The 19,205-nt window shown below is 39.7% G+C and overlaps 1 protein-coding gene across 9 annotated transcripts in view; it reads right to left on the bottom strand.

The window, feature by feature from the left end:
- Positions 1-19,205, bottom strand: part of PLCB4 (phospholipase C beta 4) — a 187,259-nt gene that overhangs the window by 117,307 nt on the left and 50,747 nt on the right. For 2 of the 9 annotated variants that reach the window (XM_083857442.1, XM_083857440.1), the window contains one exon: positions 3,518-3,585. The exons of the other annotated variants lie outside the window; for them this stretch is intronic. The gene's annotated coding sequence lies outside the window, so the exon portion shown is untranslated. The remainder of the gene's footprint in view (positions 1-3,517; positions 3,586-19,205) is intronic. 9 annotated transcript variants of the gene reach the window in all.

The following is a 19,205-nucleotide window of genomic DNA, read 5'->3' as shown; positions in this document are numbered from 1 at the left end:
TGATCTAATCTGCTAACTCTGACTAAAATTCCACTCCTGGAAGCCAGGCATAGGTGTCCAAGGAGAGAGAGAGCAGGATTGCTGCCTACACCTGTATCTGTGTATTTTCTTCCAGGTGTCCATTTTTATGATGGCCTCAGAACTATGGAATCACAGTGCAACAGGAGAATACAAAACCTTTAAACTACAAGAATGACTCAGTAAATTAGCTTAGAGCTAAAGCAATAAATTGCTGCTTGTGGGGGATTTTTCTCCCTAATGCTGAAAGTTTGGCCCACCTTCCTTTTCTCTGGCTCCTGCTTCTGAGAGTAAGAACTTATGAAGCCCTAATAATCCTGCTGAAGGAGAAATTGCTTGATTCTTTCTCCCAAAGAAGCTTTTATGAAACATTCAGACTCCACAGCTCAGCAAACAGAATACAAAATGCTGCCTGTAGCAGAGAACATCAAGGTATGAAATACTTGAAGAACAAAATGAAAGGGTAATTTCTTTTTTTTTAACTGATGTTAAGTTTCACAAAGGGGGTCCTCAAGTTTTCGTAGAAGACAACATGTCCTGGTTGCTCCTGTTATTCATCTTCTCCACAATAAAATGTCTCCTTCTGGTCATCCAACAATTATGTCTAACAGACAGAAGCAACAGGGAAGAAAAGGAAAGAAAGAAATACACAAAAGACAGCTGAACTTCCAAGCATTTATGAAACAGATTGAGGACCAAAAGAGGCAACATCTGACAAAGGTGACATATTACTCTTGCAAGGCAAAAGCTCAGGCTGTACCAGCAGCCTGACATTGCAAAGCAGCTCACACTGAAGCACCAGCAAGTATCAAAATAAGAAGTTTATTAATTGCTGTAAAGTCATTGTGTCATTTTATTATACAAAAAGCACTGGACACAACAACAACAACAACTGAAATGTTTTAAATAAAGCCCAATTTTTTTAGAAATTGCTTTCTGAATATGAGCTCTCATTCCCAGTATTTCTGGCAAGTTCCTGTGCTAAACTGATCTCATGCGCTGTGCAACCTTGTGTACCTAATCAAAATAAGAGAAAGTTCTCTAATACCTGTTATTTCAAGGACCCCAAATGCACCCTTTACTTTCAGGACTGCTGTAAGAAAAATTGGATTCTAAGAGAGAATCAAACAACTTCCAAGCTATATATAAAATACGGAAAGCCAGCAAGGCCATCATAAAGTTTAATTACAGAAAGCAAATGCAGTTGATGAAGATGAGCCCTCATGGTGATAGAATCTTGTTACAGGTCAAGAAGTCAACTCCAGTGCTGAAGTTTGGATTGGTTTAAAATTAATGCTTATTTATACTCCTTAAAGAGTGCCTTAAAACTAAGTCCAGACACAAGCTAGTATTTTTTGGCATTTTGAAGCTTAAATAATTGGAGACTCATTTTCTTTTAGGATACACAGACACACATATAAGCATCCATATGCACCAAACTGCCACTGCAACTCTGCAACATTGCAAATGCTTTTGAACTCCAGGACAGACTGGATATTGTTGTTCTGCCATAGCCAAATACTTCATACTTCATTAGCCACTTGATTTCTGAGCAGCATATATTCTCCTTGGCCTCATATGAATGCCAAAAATTATTTGTGTTGTTGTTTGTCAGTTGCCATGCTATTGTCTATTCCATCCTTTGGGAATACAAAATCCACCCACAATTTATCAAGTTTGCATTAGTAGGTTCTGCCCAGCACTAGCTCTATTTTCAGGAAAATAGCAATATTTTTCAAGTATTCTAATCACTATTACTAGTAACAAAGAGATTCAGTTTAGGGCTAATCAGTGACACTTGAATGACAAGCAAGGACAAAGGGAAAAGCCAAGATACAGCAATACTCTGTGTTTTATATCCATGGAAAATATGGAACTGAGAATGTGAGATGAGAGAATGGAAGATGTTTGGATGCTAAATGCTGAATGCTAAACCCATTTTATGGGTGACAAAGGCAATTCCAGGTAATCCCTGTACAAGATAATACTCCCTTCTCCATCACTGCTTTCTGTGTGTAAACTCTTCTGCATAGTCCAGATTGCAGAGAAAAAGACTGAAACATTCTCAACTGCCCTCCATGAGAGTATCTCACTTGGGTAACCCAGAGCCTCTGGTGACACTGGCCCAGGAGATGACAGCTTTGAGATAGTCACTCAGTAGTGATTGTCATTACTGAACCTTACCCTCATTTCTCCAAGAGAATTCAACAGATTAGAGACCCACAACACAGAGAGAGGCATTAAGAAGCAAGACAGCCAGAGGTGTACCACAAGGAATTGTTTAGGGGAATAGTTACTCTCCATTGGGCTTGAAAAACTGGATTTTCTGGAAGAAAAACAAGTGCTTCTAAGTGTGGGTCACTGATTACAATATTTGTTATCAGTCTGCAGGCTCTGCAGCAGTTTCTTCAATGTTGTGTGACACTTGTCCATGGCAACAGAGTTCAGAATTCAGTCATGGAGAAGTCTCCCATTTAGTGAGAACAAGAACTAGATAGAGCATTTTGCTGATGTTTTTGTTGGCCTGAGGTTTGCCATGACAATTACTGAGGTTGGCATGGACCAAACCAGAGCTAAGCAAGCCCAAAAGGCTTTGTTAAGCTGCACTTTTGGAGTCCATCTGAAATCCTGGAGCAGCTTAGGCAGCCTTGCTGTACAGAAGCAGTTTCTAACTGCTACTCCCCAAAGTTCCTCTTCACAAGTCAAGGTCATATATATATATACATATGATATAAATATAGATATATATATATATATAGATCTATCTATCTATCTATCTATCTCATGTATATATCATGACCCTGGACTGTTCCCTTACAAACTGAGCAGGCTCTAATTGTGGAAATAATGCCACTATCTCCAAAATTACCAAACACTAGTTTCCCAGCAGCAACCCATGCTCCACACACTTCAGTGGCTCCCCACTGCTCCCCAAGCTTTTTCCTCAGTTATAAAGGTATTTCTTTTGGTTCTTGGCTGTCTTAAGCCATTGGATCAGGTAACAGACTTCAGTGGCACTCCCAGCTCCCTGGCCTCCCTTCCAACACCAGCAAGTTGTTCATGTCTCTGCAATAGACAGGAAACTCCAGCAGTGACTACACCATAGTACAAAAAATGTGTCTTTCCCTTTGTTCTTAAGGACAAAATTGGCTCCTGATGAGGTTCACAGCCTGACATTTCCACAGAAAGTGCAAATGGTGGTAGGTTGACATTATAAAACATTGTAAGCAAATACTGCTGTGAAACAATTAAGACCTACAAACTACATGCTGAATTAAGTCACTTTGATACTCTTAAAAAGTTTCATCATTCTAATTACAGGAAAATATATGAAGTGATATCCCTATATATGTGTGTGTGCACACACAATTGGTTGAAAACCATACAATAGTGGACCGAGAGTTTAAACTGATGCATTGAGGGAGGGAGAGGCTTCAGGTGCATTACATTTGCAAATGCTACTCAACTATGATTTCTAGTTTATGAGTGAGCAACTTACAAAGGAGTTCTGGACTAGGTGGATAAACAGTGGTGTAATTAGACTGATGTGCTGGGAAACTCTTCCTTCTGTGAAGCGACAAAACAATACGGTCAGTATGAGACCTGGTGTTATCTGCTAGATCTCGCTATTGCAAAAACATCCCTCCCATAGTCCACAAAAGTACAGTGTGCAGACAAACAGTTCAGAACAGGATTTGGTTATGCCACTGCTAAATCCTTCATGGGAAATGTTTTGCACAGAGCAGGATTGGCTGTAGCTGGGAGTGTTGGAAGCACTGGATGAAGCATCCCATTCCCCACTGCACCACACCAGGACAGCTTTCAACATTCATAAAGCATCCTGAATGATTAATAATCATCACAAAGGAGCAGCTGAACAGTGCTGCCACATTTATATCTTCCCAGAGTAAATGCTAGCTGATTTTAATTGTGTTTCATGTCTTCCTTAGACGAGCACCATAAACTTGGGAAGATTTCACTCCAGAATGAGTAACAGACAAGCTCCAGTAGCAGGGGAGTGCTATCACAGGAGTACAGCATGAGAGCTACAAAACACATAACGATCTCCGTGCACATCCATTCCTAAGGTTTCTAATCATCCCATCTGCCATGTGGCCAGGCTTCACCCTGTTGCAGCTCAGATGTTTAGCAAGGACATGTTAGTACCACTGCCAGGCCACATGCCATTCTGTCTGGAATTATACCAGGAATTGAAACAAAGCCAGAGTTATTCCACATCCCAAACAGCTTGTGGGAAGTGCTGCCAGAGATACACACAGCTAAACTGGGGGCTCCTTGGAAGCAGTGAGGAAATACACAAGAACCTCAAATCTGTGCCTTGCTTACAGAAAAGAGACTTTGAGGCACTGAAGAAGGATAATGAGGCAGCTCATCAGGTGTTGTGGTCACATCTTTCGCTGCAAGAGGCCACAAAAAGCGTATGAAGTGGAGAATGGAAAAAATAAACAACAAAGGGTTGGGCCCTGAACTGGTCAGGGGTGAGAGTATGTTACTAATTAGGAAGAGAAACAGAGCAAGGGAGAAAGGAATCATGGTGAAGAGACCTGGAAGTACAAAAGGAAAGTTGATGCTTGATGTACATGGAGCCAGGAGAGACAGAGGCTAAAACCCATGAAACCATTTCAGTTTGGTGAAGTGAAGGAAGACTGCAACTCTCAAGGCAAGTTTGCTACAGGAACAGGAACATAACAATTAGACGTGTGCACAGATAAGAAGACTTTTCCAGCAGATGTTACCCATCTGCCATGCAGTCCTCTCATGCAGCAGTCTTTAGTCTGAGACCCAAAGAGAGCTGAGTAACTAATAAAATTGTCACTCACAAAAGTGTCCTGCGGATGCCCAAAGCACTTACAGCACATCACAGGCAAGAGGAAAGCAGCAGAGAAGTTTTGGGGAAAACAAGAAGGACAAAGAAGGCACTGAAGTCCAAGGGTGCACAAAAGGTGAAAACAGCTGCTTGCTGTGTGTGTGAGTTTAAGAGAAAACTTGAGATTAAATATCACTAAGTGCACCAACAGTAGATGGAGCTGTGAGATAAGAAGAAAAAAATAACCATTAAAGGGCTAATTAAAATAGCAATTCTGAAAATGAAGGCATAAACCCATTTCTTCAAGTCATGACAGACAACCCACCAGAGCTGAGTTTGTAGGAGTAGGACAGCAGAAGGAGCTGCAACACCTTGTCACTCTTTTTCCTGCCCTTAGAAAAGACAGCACTGACCATGACTAGCACAGGTCAAATCCCTGCCAGCTTGCTGCCAACCATCTGCCAAGATCAGCCAAGCACTAGGCAAACACAAACTCAATCTGAGTTAACAGTCTCATAGAGGGGTTGCTCACATTCTCCATGCTTTGCATTCTGCACTACAAACTAACACTACCTGATTTTTTTTTTCACAGAAGCACAGAAAAGAAATTTATGCAGTTTCCTGGGTTCTTTTTTTAAAAATGGAATTAGTTATCAGAAGCCTGTTGATCTCTGGAAAGAGCAAGCAATACTTTGAGATAATTTATACACTAGTTGTGCATAAAAAGATTTGCAGAGACAACTGGTATCACTCATTGCCATAAGGAAGTCTATAAATGGACTTCACCAACACAAGCCCTACCTCATATCCAGATTCCAAACAAAGCTGGACAACTCTAAAATTAACTCCAGGTGGAACTATGAATTTTACTTGAAACATTTCTGTAAACAGGAAAAAAAACAATCCTTGGTCCAGCATAAAATGGATTCCTGTATTAGGCAACGTGCAGTGAGCCTGTCAAGCATAAGAACAACTCCATTTGTCAGGGATATAAGAACTGTTCTAGAACAGGCTTTGACATCTCATTCTTCTGTGAACATCCTCTGGAGAAGCAAGTTCAAGCTTATATGAAATTAAGGCACAAAAATGGAATAGCTCCTAGCCTTGTTCACTGAAGAAAAATCCCAGTAACATTCCTGTGAGGACAGGCAACAAAAGGGACATTTTATATAAATTTTAATTCTTTTTTCCTCCCACAGCTTCACAAGTCATCTCCAGTCACCTTTTTACAAGGAAAGAACTGGAACCTCCAACGCAACACTGCAAATCTTTTTGGAGCAAGACCACACACATGATGAGGTGACATTATCAGAACTATTTTTCAGAGCCCCAGAAAAGAGCCTGTGTCCAAAAGCTTAATGGCTGGTCTCAGCAGTCAGCCTGATAAAGGATACCACCTGCTTTTACCAGTCTTGCTTCTTAACTTAAATATATATATATAAGCAGCTGATTGGCAACACTTACTAAGAATTCACAAGAGGTGGCACTGAGGCCTAACTCTATCACATGGTGCTAATTGGAGTCCAGGGCCTCCTTAAGCTATCAAATGGATTGTCAAATGGGAATTCTGTGCATACTTACAGGATAATACATCAAAGTATATGATTAATTTTATCAACAATAACAGGCTTGAAGTACAGGGTGAGTCTCAGTTTGCAGTCACAGAAATGAGAGCACAGTCACACAGTTGGCCTGCTGCACATCAGGCAATCCATTTCTCTTATTTTTGTGAAGCTGAGCTTTAAACCATTTTGTATAATTTATAAATCACCACACTGAAACCTGCTGATTACACCATGCATGCCAGGACTCAGCTAATTTCCAGACACAGTGGAAACCACAGAATGGTTCTCGGGCCCTTCAGACTATTAAGATATATTCCAGTTAGTTGATCCTTGATAGTAATATATAGCTGGATGTAAATTATAACATGGAAGAGCTTTTTAAGCTCTTTATTATTTAAAACAATTTTACATATTGTCTTTTTTAAATCAGCATCATAGCAAAGCTACAAATGGCACCAATAATCATGCCAATCACAGAGGAAAAAAAACAAACAAACAAACAACAACAACAAAAAAACCTACCAGTGCCAGACACTGCTTGGCAGCTGAGTAACAGAGGGGATGAGGCAGCACAGGATCCAACCCCACTCCCACCTGAGCATGGATTGTACTCCAGCTACCCACCCCTGACAGGCGCAGAACAAATCCTCTCTCACCATTGCTGTACCAGGGATAAGACACACACCTCTGCTTCAATTCTACTTGTCTCCCTCTAACCTAAAGCTGAAGACAAGTTAAAAATCCATAAGGACCAAATGCACAGCTGACCCTGAAATGTCCTGCTCCCACCACAGGCTCTCCACCTGTGCACTCAGTGAACCTTGCTCCTAGAGCCTGGGCAGCAAAAAGCCCACAACAACAAAGGGGCTCTCTCCACACAGCTGACACATTAATGGCACTGTGAGAGTACTGCCAGGAAAAGGAACCCCGGAGGGAGGGGACAGCAAACATTTTCTGCTTGTTCCTAAAAACTCAAACATTAAATTGCTTTAAGAGAACACACACACAAACAAAAAGATAATGGAGCAGTATTTGGATCTAGCAACTGCCAAAGCCAACAATACAGAATCTCTCTGGTGCCCAGTGTAGGTAGGCAGCTGTACAGTATGCTAAAAGTTGAAATATTTTATTCTTGCTGTGAAAAAAAAAAAAAAAAAAAAAAAAGTGACTGGAAGCACTGCAGTAGAATTCCAGGCAGAGCAGTAATTTCTGCCTTAACACAAGGACTGCTAGACCATTTGGAAGATAAATAAGAAGGCCAGCATTCACCTGGGGATACAGCAAAGAGGGAGAGGGAAGAGCAGTACTGTTGTTCTATCTTGGCGAGTTGTCTTGGTAGATTTTAGACCACAAAGTGCTTCTGGCTAAATCACATGGATCAATTTATCCTAATTCTGGCAGCAGGAAGAAGACACGTTCTTAGAGACATTCCCAAAAATCCCACAGCAAAAAAGTAGGGAAAGTGGGGGCTTTGTCCATCCAAGTATAAACACCTGCATTAGAGCCTTCAAACCTTACATGTGGATAACACAAAGAACACAGAAATTACACAAAGACTACAGTTTAAGCTGCCCATTGCAATTTCCCTGTGCCAAACTCATTTCACAACGTTTTTTATTTTATTTTATTAAAAAAAAAAAAAAAAAAAAAAAAAAAAAAAAAAATCAAACCCTGCCTCTTTCCTTCTTTTTTCTTCTGAGTTCAGTGATGAGGGTTAAGGTTTGGATTGACAAGCAGAAACATGAGCACAGCTGAGGGAATAGCAAACTTAAAAAGCTATGAAAACTTTATACCCAGAGCAATACAACAGGGACCTGCATCCTCACATTTCGGTTTCTATTTCATGCAGGCCAGAACTTTTGTCTTTTTCTTCACTGCTGCCTTACGTGTGCTTTAATTGCATCGTGCTAACAAGCAGTTGACATTTTACAACATGTTGGAACAAGGGATTAATGTTTTAAGGCATGCAAAGGCTGTGATTTCAAGTTGCTTTTGTAAAGAACATTGTTGTCAACAGAGGGTTGTAAATGGAGCAGTAGAAGGCATGTCCAAATTGATGTGGGGAAGAGAGTTTTCCAAATTTTGAGATTCTGTATCTGATAAGATTTTGATTGTGTGTTGAAATGACAGAGCTATACATCACTCCTACTTCCTACAGCACTCAATTTTTTTATGTTGTTTCCTCTGTTCAAGTTGGAATATTAAAGGAAGATTTCCAAACCCACAAAGGCACTTCATGAAAAAAAAAAAAAAGGAAAAGAAGTAAAAAATTAACATATACCCACATCCCAGCTGCAAAGATGTGCAGAATGCTCTAATGGAAGCCTATGGTTGCCACAGAAAACAAACAAAAACTTTCAGTAAAACAGGCTGTAGCAGGAACAGAGGGAAAAACATAAGAAAATTCTTTGATCACAGCAGTAACTGCCTTGTTCACCCTGGTGGAACCCCCTGTTTACTTCTGAGGCATCACTGGTTCCCTCCCCAGTGACTCAGGAGGGATAAAAACTGTCCACAGCAGAGCAGGAACACTGAAATCATTGCACCAAAACAATCAGCCAAAATCAGGGCATTAAAAGTGGACTGTGCACTCCCTTGCCCACACTCAGAAGGTGCCACTAGGGAGGCCCTCAGAATTTCTCCACAGCTCCCAAGCACAGGAGGGTTCAAGGGATATCCTTCCCAGAGTGCCACATGAAGGGAAGTGGGAAAGCGGCAAAATGCACGGGGATTTGTGCAAATGGACCCAAGTTTTGTGCTCAAAAGGTAGAAAATAAATACATGGAAAAGAAATTAAGTGCTAAACCCTAGCTAGTAGTCTGCAAGCAGTGGAAATAGAACAGAAATAGGAAATAAAAATTTAGTTATAATTGGTGAGGGCTGCATGCTCTGAATAGCACAATTCTGTGAAGGACTGCAAAGGAAAAACAGCAAGGAGAAATATCAAGTGATGTTTCCCAAAATTTTCACCTTGTGTTCTTAAGGATGAAACATTGATGAAGTTTTTTTGTTGGGGACAGTTTGGCAGCATAAAAAGGTTGTAACAACATAATAAAGTCAAGGCAAAATAATAATCTCAATAAAAGAAATAGCATATTTTACATTTAGTGTCTCTTTGTTATTTCCTTTTTCTTCACAGAACTCTGATCAAAACAGATTTCCTCCTCCATATCTTTTTCTACCACCAATATAAAAGAAAAAAAGAATAGAGTGATCCTTATTACTACTCACTTGGAGCATAATAAAGGATTTTGGAGAGTTGTATGTGTCCATTTTTGTCCTTTAAAACCACTTAGGGGATATTTGTTTAAGTCAACTTGAAGTTTGTTGCTGGCCCAGTGGAGAAGGGTCAGCAGTGCCAGGAGAACCCACACTTGTGCATGTACAGGCACGTAGTGCTGTCCTATTTATATTCTCATTTTAACTCCATTAGTCCAAGATACATCTGTAGCAACACAGGACTCATGGAACTCACTAAACCTTCTGCTGTTTCCCATTTTAAAAAGCATTCCTGTTGCAGCTTATACATGATAAATGAGCTTTGAATATTTTCACATCATTTAAATGGTAATGGTTTCAGCACTGGAAAGTTTTTATCCAGAGAAAAGTTCATGAACACACACAAATATTCATGATCTCACTATGGTCAAGTGATCCTGGTTAGAATTGAATAAAAACATACACAGACATTTAACATAGGACTGAAGTAAAGAAATCCCAATCTTAAAATATCAAATTAAGCATTTCCAGTGTAAACAATAAAAACTATGATGACATTTTGAGTTTGATGTATTTAGAGATGTAATAGATAATACTACTAAATAAACAAAGAGGAATAATGTATAAAGGAAATACACAAACTTGAAGAGACAAGTGTATACCTTCATCCAAGTGGTTGGACTTTATGAGTAAACAGTTGAAATTTGGATTTCATTTAACAAGACAGTTTTGGCAGAGATTTTAATGCATCACCTAAATCTTCTAATCAATTTCAGTGTATAAATTAAATTTCACTCAAATTTTATGCTAACCCTGTTTCATTTTGTAATTCTTTCTAATAAACTGACACATAAAACTTCATGGATCATTCTTATTTATAGTGATTTTCAGTAAGTTTTATATTAAAGATTACCCAACATAATAAAAAAAAAAAAAAGCATAGATTGTCAACTACTTCTTTCTAACTGACACTGGAAAAAGAAAAAAAAAAAAGGATCCGTCCTAAGCATCCTGCATTGAAATTAAGTTGTCAGTTCAGCATGTTCTCAAAGCAAAGCCTTATACAAGAATTTCACTTGGGACTTCTTGCAAGACCACTTGGACGTTGCCTAAAGTTGCACCCCAATACAGAAAGGCCCAGATCTTTTCATCTTGCACAAATTTAATCCTGTGATTGTGCTCACCTCAGCGAAGCTTGCCATGGAAAAATTTATAAGGCATACTTTTATTCTTTTCAAAGTAAATTTGCTATCATTCTGATGAAAAAAATTCTCCACTTGAAACAGCTTGACAGCAACAATTTGGGGTTTTATTTTACTTATAAAGATACAGGCAATAGTCTGAATAGGCACTTTATAACCTCCTTGAAACCTAAATCTCCTAAAGCTACAAATAAATTCCTTCCAAAAGAAAGATGCTTCTCTTCAGACATTCTTAGAATTCCCCATGATCATTACGGAACAGAGGGACTATTCATGGTAATCTTATCACTTACTCCCACATATTATATATAGTCCAAAATCTGCTCCAGTGCAGGCAGGTGGAATGTAAATGACTTCATCTGGCCTGCATTTGGCCCTCATGGACCTAATTACAAAGCTGGATGGAGTGAGCTCAGGGAAAACACATGAAATAATTTACAGTACCATTATTCTGTGCTTTGAGAGCGTCACAAAACCCAATTGCATCAGTTTGCTTCTTGGAAGCCAACCAAACCTCTCTCTGATCTCTTACGTACGCCAAAAATTTAAAATAGAGAAAAAGAAAGCAATGAATTCGCGTTTGTCACTGTTTACAACAGATGGATCGTGAGAGAGCTTAAAAAGCACAGCTGAGCTGCAGAATCACAACCAGCTTTTTAGAACTGAGCTCTGAGTTTCTACTGCCCATGCTAAACTGCCCAGCAGAAAATAGTTAATACTTGTTCACTTTCTGCTTTCCCCTGGACTCCACAAGACTCTAGTGACAACTTGCATTCCTGCTTTTTCCAGGCTGAAATTTCTCCCAAGGATACCTTTTTTTTTTTTTTTTGAAGAATACTCCTTATGAATCAGGCAATAAGTATGATTTTTAAATCAATGTAAATTATATCACTAACTTAGTGTCCTGGGTTGCAGTGTAGGATGTACACAAAGTATTTATTCTATCACCATCTTCATGAACTGTTGAAACCAGGTGGGCTAGTGTTTTCCCAAGCCCCTGCCTTTGGGGTGTCTTCTGCTAATGGCCCATTAATGCCTGGCCCATGACTCACAGGTAACTCCCTCCAGGAGTTATCTCTGTTTAATGGGCCATCAAGGACCCACTTCACACTCCTCATCCCATTGTGAGATGCTCTGCCCAGGGGGAGGAGCCAAGCATTCTCACCTGGATATAAGCTGGTATGTGGGACAGTGCAAGTAGCACTTATCCACTGGATTCCCCGAGGAGCAGGGCTACCAGACCTTTCTACAGGATCACTGCTTCAGGAAGAGCACCTCATCTGGACTGCTTCCACCATCCTGCTCAGGTTGTATTCTGACTCTGTCAGTGATCCTTCATGTTATTGCATTTATTTTATTTTACTTTTACCTTTTTACCTTTCTTCTTATTAAATTATATCTCTAACTTGGAGCCTCTCATTCGTTTTGCTCTCAAACCACAACACTTAGGAAGGACTAGGATTTAATCCAAAGAATGTAACCATATGCTATTTAATATTATCTGTAATGTAAACTGTGATGTTAAATACAGTCTGACTGTTGAAAGGACCAGAAAATTGTCTGGCAGCTTCCTGGTTCACCATATTTCCTAAATGTGTCTGCTATAAACATGAGCTCAGTTTTTGTCAATTCCCTAAAAAGAAATATTCTTATTAGAAAAATCATAAAATTAAAAGGCATGTAAGTCTGATAAGTTGTTTCCCCATGCAAAAGCAGGAACATTCTTATGTATAAATTTTCCCCAGTAGTGTATCTGGCTGGTGTCAGGTTGTCAGAATGTTTGACTTGATGAAGTCTGGAAATGGGAGTGACAGGAAATTGTACAAAAAATTGATTTTTTGATACTTTAAAGGCAGAGCTTGTTGGCTCAAAGCATCTGATCATCAATATACTGATCCACATGCAAAGAGGCAGCAAACACGACTCTCCTACCTACATTGGGGAGATGAAAGAACTTTGAAAAGAGTTTTTAAAGAGATTTGAAAGAGGAGAAAAGGGAATTACCCACAGGACTAGACCTGAGAATCCCATACTAGATATCCAGGGCTTCCTGGTCAGCATAAGACCTCACACAGGCAGCAGAGATTGCCAACATGATTAGGTTCAGCAGCAGATTTAATCCCAGAGTTATCCGTGGCTATAGAGTGGAGCCTGTCTGGGTTTAGATTCCATGGGATAGCCTTCACTACACCACAGACATAATTGGTCATTTACAGTGGAAGTTCCTCACAGAGGAGCTCCTCACACTTGAGATATCTCTTCCCATTCACACAAATCTCTGGGGTTTGCTTCCAGTAAATTTTGAACAGGGAATTTTGAAGAGGGGATGCTTTACCAAATTGTGTTGCGGCTACAGGCTTTGGATGTGAAGTTTCTGTTCTTGACATTAAAAGGTTCTTCAATACCTCATAACTTTTCTGTAGGTATTTGAACTGTTCTGCTCATTTTAAGAGGACTGTGAGTCACTGGCACATGTTTCCCAGAGAAGCTGTGGTTGCCTCATCCCTGGAGGTGTTTAAGGCCAGGTTGGATGGAGCTCTGCGCAACCTGGTCTAGTGGAAGTTTTCCCTGCCCATGACAGAGGGGTTGGAACAAGATGATCTATCTTTAAGTCCCCTTCCCACCCAAGCCACTCTATGATACATTTAACTCTATAGGTTAAATTAAAAAAAAAAAAAAAAAAAAAAAAAAAAAAAAAAAGTATTTTGTTACATTTGACAGCATTTTAGACGGTCTGTGCAGTTTTATGGCAATTATCTTTCAGTAGTGAAGAGTAAGAATTTACAGAAAACAAGCCTCTTAAATCCTTCAGTATTCCATTTTTCTACACTGTAATAAGCTGTGGCATAAGTCTGTGGCAAAGGAAGCCAACAAATCCTCTGCCAAAAAGTCAGAACCTGTTATATGCGTAATCAATTAAAAAGATAATGCAAGCTATTATCTGACATGTAAGACATCCCCTAACTGCACTTTCAAACTAAAATGATGCTTTATATGCTTCACTGTGTGTTAGGCTAATTTTGCCTTTATTTGTGTGTGTGTACCCATTTTATTTGTGGTGCTACAAAACCGAACTGAATAAACAAATGGTTCACAATTGATTAACACAAGTCAGCTGGTAAATGGCTTATTTCATTTATGTTTTGGAAGGAAAATCTCACATGTGCCTCAACTGCACTCACCATAATTTAACATAAATCACCCAGGCAGCCTCTAAATCAATGAACCTTTGCATTTAATCAATTTGCCACCCCCACCAGCAGCTCCATGCCATCCATTCACATCATCCATTCCTCCATGCAATCAGCAGCTTTCCACCCATCTACACAAAGCTTTTTGACTTTGTGTCCCTGGAAGATCAAGATTTAACTCTTCTCCCTTAATTAGAAGGGCTCTTAATTCAGGAGGCTATCACTGACTTAGAATCTGATGCATTTCAAATAAAACAATAACAGTCCCATCATTATAGCTTCAATCTACCCTGGCTACTGGCTCATTTTTATGATTTTATTGTCTTTTTTTTTCCAATGCTTTGTGCTGTTCCTGCATTCTACTGCGTGGGTGAAAGAAAATTCCACTGTCTGTCACTCCCATAAATGTTCTCCAGTCAAAAATAAATCAGACAAAAAAATAACAAAAATAAAAGAGACCAAGAGTGCAGCTTGACACAGTGGAACTGCTCATAAAGGATGCGCTGCAAGGTCCTAAGTGACTGAATGCATAAAGGAGACCTTAAAATAATGTTAACCCCAGTGAAGGTAATAATCTGTTTTTCACTGGGAGTTTTGTTTTCTGCTGTGTTTCAATTTCAGCATATTAATGCCAGTCCAGGAGTGCTTGAAACAACCTTGTAACCTTTGAGATACCTCAGATATTCTAAAGGATGCAAAAAGAGTCTGATAACAAAGAAAGTGTCATAGATATTAAAATACTTCTTCAAAGAAGTTAAATATCCCTTTGCTGCTTTTATTTCTCAAATATTATAGGTTTTTTCCACCCAGAGGCCTAACCTGCAGTGGAAGATTGATTTGCCTTAGCTCTAAAAGTTTTGCATCACTGAGATACAAGGAACATATCCTGTTGTAGAGTAGATAAATCAATTTTTACTAAGATGGCTGCTTTCACCCTTGGGCTTGTACTGGTTCAATTGCATTAGTCAGTAAAATAAATAAACGTGCTACAATATTAACTGGCAAAATTAGAATCAACACACTTGGAATTCAGGTGAGAGTTGAATTGTTAACTATCAAAACCTACCAGAAACTAAATTTGAAAGAATATTTCTTATCCAAACAAGTCTTGAGTTGTACAAAGCAATGTATTGAACCAGTAATTATATAAATTTGTGCTTGGGTAAGTAAAGGTTTGCTTGTTTGTTTACCCCAGTGTTGAGGCACTTCAGACACGGGTCCTGACGCTGCTCTGACGGTGCTGCTCTCCCCGTGGGAAAGCAATTCCTCCTCCTGAGGATACAGCTGTCTCACCCTGGACTGCTGGGCACAACAAAATCATTAAGCCAGAACAACCTGTGCTGAGCAGAGAGGAAAGGAGAAAAGCCAAATTCATTGCCCTTGGCCTCACAAAGGTCTCACACTTCCATCCATGCACACAAGCACCACCCAGGCTGTCGTGCCTTTGCCTCTTTCACCAAGGAACTCCACCTGTGAATCCAGTGCCAGCCACTGCTCTGCCTGAGAATGACTCTTGGAAACAGAGGGCATTCCTTATCCGTCACTCCCACCCTTCTGGCATGCTGCTAGCCCTGGCTGCACACCTGGGAAATGACTGGAAGCACATGCTGTTCTACCACACTAACCCTCTCCCTCTCTACATCGCTCTACTCATTTTTAAGCAAGCCAATAGTGCTTTAACCAGGCACAGTCTCTGCATTTAAGACAGGCTAAGCCATGCCTAAAATCTCCAAGCAAAGTGCTAAATTCAAAAAGAGACAAGTGATAAATACTATGATAAATCACAGCATAATGTGAATAAATACCTGCTTCTCCATCATCATAACATCATCATGGCACTGGATCATCACTGCCTGTTGCTCCTGAACAGCATCTAACCTAGAACCCAAATTATCCAGTCGTGCCTTTACAGTTGTTTTCCATTTTGCTGATCCAAAGGGAAAAAAAGAAATAGAAAACAGAAGAGAAAACATCCAGCCAAAATATGACAAAGATAAGTTACTTGCCTTCTAATTTTGCCAAAATCTTCTAGGAAATGAAATCAGAATTCCCTGGTGCTGCATTGCAAACGGAAATGCCACGCTCCAAGAACACTAAATGAATGTTACACTGCAGCTGAGCAGGACAATAAAAGCATTGTGACAAATGATCTCAGTGCCCCACCACACAGACTCTTTTCCAGTTATCCTTAAAAGCAGAGACAAGCCAAAAGGAATAATAATAATATTCATTCTGCTTGACATACATTTCCTACCAGACAACAGACTACTGTGGAAGAATGCCTGGTGACAGGTTTTATAGACAAACACAAACCAGCCCTGCCCAGCAGACCACCCAGATCATTGAACACAATTCTACTGCATGTTCCCTGAAAACACTTGCAGATCAGATCTGTTCTGGAAGCAAAATTTTTACGGTTTAAATTCTGGACAGTAAATTATCCTAATCACAGTCATCACGTATTGGGCCCAATCTATAAAATTCTGTGTTTGTCTAGAGCAGGAACTGGGCCTTGTGCTGATACTAGGACTGGAACCAGTGTGAGCTCACTGATGCACAAACACTCAGTACTCATTAGTGTGCACTATGGAGCAGTGGGACTGCACCCACCGCTTCTCTTCCTTGCTTTTTTTTTTTTTTTTTTTCCTGTAACTATCCAGTATTGGCAGCAGACCCTTGGTACAGCACGAGCCACAACTTCCTTCCAACACCAGTCATGGAACCATCCCGATTCTGATGTAAGTCCAGTCACTCCTGTGTTTACCATACAGATGGACTAAGCAAAATGGCCTTAAAAGTCATCAGCAGTTCCACCTCTCCCCTCTGGCAGCAGCAGTACTTGAATATGCCAAATCTAGAAAAAGAAAATCCACAGGAAGAGGCAGTACAGTTGATTAATTTTTAACTTGGTTTTTTTTTGTCTTTGAGAAATAGAAAATAATTTCAAAACATCTCATGTTTATAGCAGAAGTGAGAAACTATCTGCAAACACAGTCTAATCAATTTTTCTCCTTATGTGGATATGTCCTGGAGCAATGCACACATTCCCAAATCTCAAGATCCCTAACACAATAAGGCATGAGAGCACTCAGAAGAATATCCCAGTACAAGAAAATAAACATTTCTTTTTACTAATCTTAAAATATCATTTCCACAAATGATGCCTTTTAGGGATGGAATATAGAGAAAAGCTTCTTATAAAGCATTTAGTTTTATATTTACGAGAATTAATTCTGTAAAGCTCAGCTGGATAAGCTCCTGTTAATTATAATGCTTTCTGTGCATGCCTTTCATCTGAGGTTCTGGAAGCACTTGGAAAATCTTAATTAGGTCTCAAAACACTACTGTGAAGAAGGCAAATTCTCCTTGCACAGAGGACAAGGTACAGACAGCTTATGTGATTTGCCAAAGGTCACCAAAGAGCTCTGATGCTAAAGGGCACTCAGCAGAGTGGTTTCCTCCCACACCTGACCCCAGGTCACATCTCAGAACCACCACATCACTTACTCCTGTCCCTCACACAAAGGATTTGCAGGCCCAGATTACACAGCAGACCACAGAGGCTAAAGAGTTTTTCCCATGGAAGGTGCTTTTCCAGCTTGGGGCAGTTGTGTGAATTCCTCTTCTTTAAACTGAACTGGTCTACAGACACAACTGTTCATTAACGCCAAACAAAACTCTGGCTGCTATAATTACATGTTGTGTCTGGAAGGCTGAAATATCATACAGTATCAAAGGTTTAAAATCTCATTTTCAGCCCTGCCTGGTTGCTTAAACCACTACTATAAAACTATAATGGATAAAATCTCACCTGAAGCTGATTAAATTCTTTGCTGATGTAATGGAAGAGTAGCGAAAAATCCATTTACATTTTTTTGTGAATATTTACCTCTACTGCAGCTTTGGGTTCTGCACTGGAGCATTTTGCCTGCCAACTTCCTCTAACTTATGCCCAAAACTTCGATTTCCCTCTGCCAATTGTCTGCCCCAACAAATCATAAACATTGACATATGCTTTCATTTGTTTAAAATTAAGACAGCAATTCAATTGGAAACAATTCATGACAGTTGCAATAGAAAAGTAAGGTGTGAAGATGACTACGTTGCAAAAGAAAATCTCTATCTCATAGAAAATCACCAGAAATAAGGCCAAACTTGATTGATTCTTTTAATTGCCAGCTAAAATACATTCAGCTTTCTACACAGACTTGTATTAATGTATCTAGCAAGACAGCTGATGAATACACACTTGTGTCAGATCCACTAAGACACCCAAAACTCTCCACTTTTGAGAGGTGGTGAGCGCACACAGCACAAAACCTTTGTGCTCACCAGGAGCAGGTTCTGGTGACAGCACATCTGAGATGGAACCTCTCCTGAAATGTTGACATTCACCACAGATCCTGGCTGACAGCTCAGCCTTGGGGGCTGAGCCCAGCGGTGAAAATCAGTTTCCCACTGTCAGTTTATACTCAAACAGCTTTAACCTTTACCTAAACCAAAACAAATTGTGAGTAACCCTTATCAGTGAGGTACTGCTACTGAAACCAGGGTATCCGGGATACCACTCATTCATTAGGCTGAGAGAAGTTAAATTTTTGAGCAAGGAACAGACCACTAACAAATTATTCCACCTCCTTTCCCATTTGGTCATAATTTCAGGTACTTCTTTAATCACTCCTTGACAATACCAGATAGATTTTTATTCATTTTAGGTATCATTCTGCTGCTTCACACTAGTCATTAATTTGAAGCTCTTACATTTGGAACCATCATTTACTACTCAAAGAGTACTTGGTGACACACAGAGACTAAAGAGTTATCAAACAGAATGACACACCATTTTTAAAAATTAGCAAAGCAGTAAAAGCTTTGAGATTAAAAAAACCCAAACAACCAACCTTGCAAATATTATTTGAAAGGTGCGAATGTGGGCTTACTCAGCACTACCAGAAAAAAAAAAAAAGAAAAAACAAACCTTGAATGAAAGCAAATTTTTATGCAAGCCTTCAGTAAATCCAATGTGCAGTGCTTCTACTGATAAAAAGGTTGAAGTACCCCCTTTGGTACATAATAAAAGGTGAGTTAAAATGTTTCTCACACAGATCCCATTGAGGTGAAAACCCTGAGGAGAAAGCAAAGACCTGGTTCCAAACTAAACCAAATGAAACCAAGGTCACCC

Source organism: Zosterops lateralis (genome assembly GCF_965231275.1).
Source record: "Zosterops lateralis genome assembly, chromosome: 3".
In the NCBI taxonomy this organism is placed as follows: Eukaryota; Metazoa; Chordata; class Aves; order Passeriformes; family Zosteropidae; genus Zosterops; species Zosterops lateralis.
Note: the sequence above shows the minus strand (reverse complement) of the source record. Positions and strands in the feature narration are given on the sequence as shown.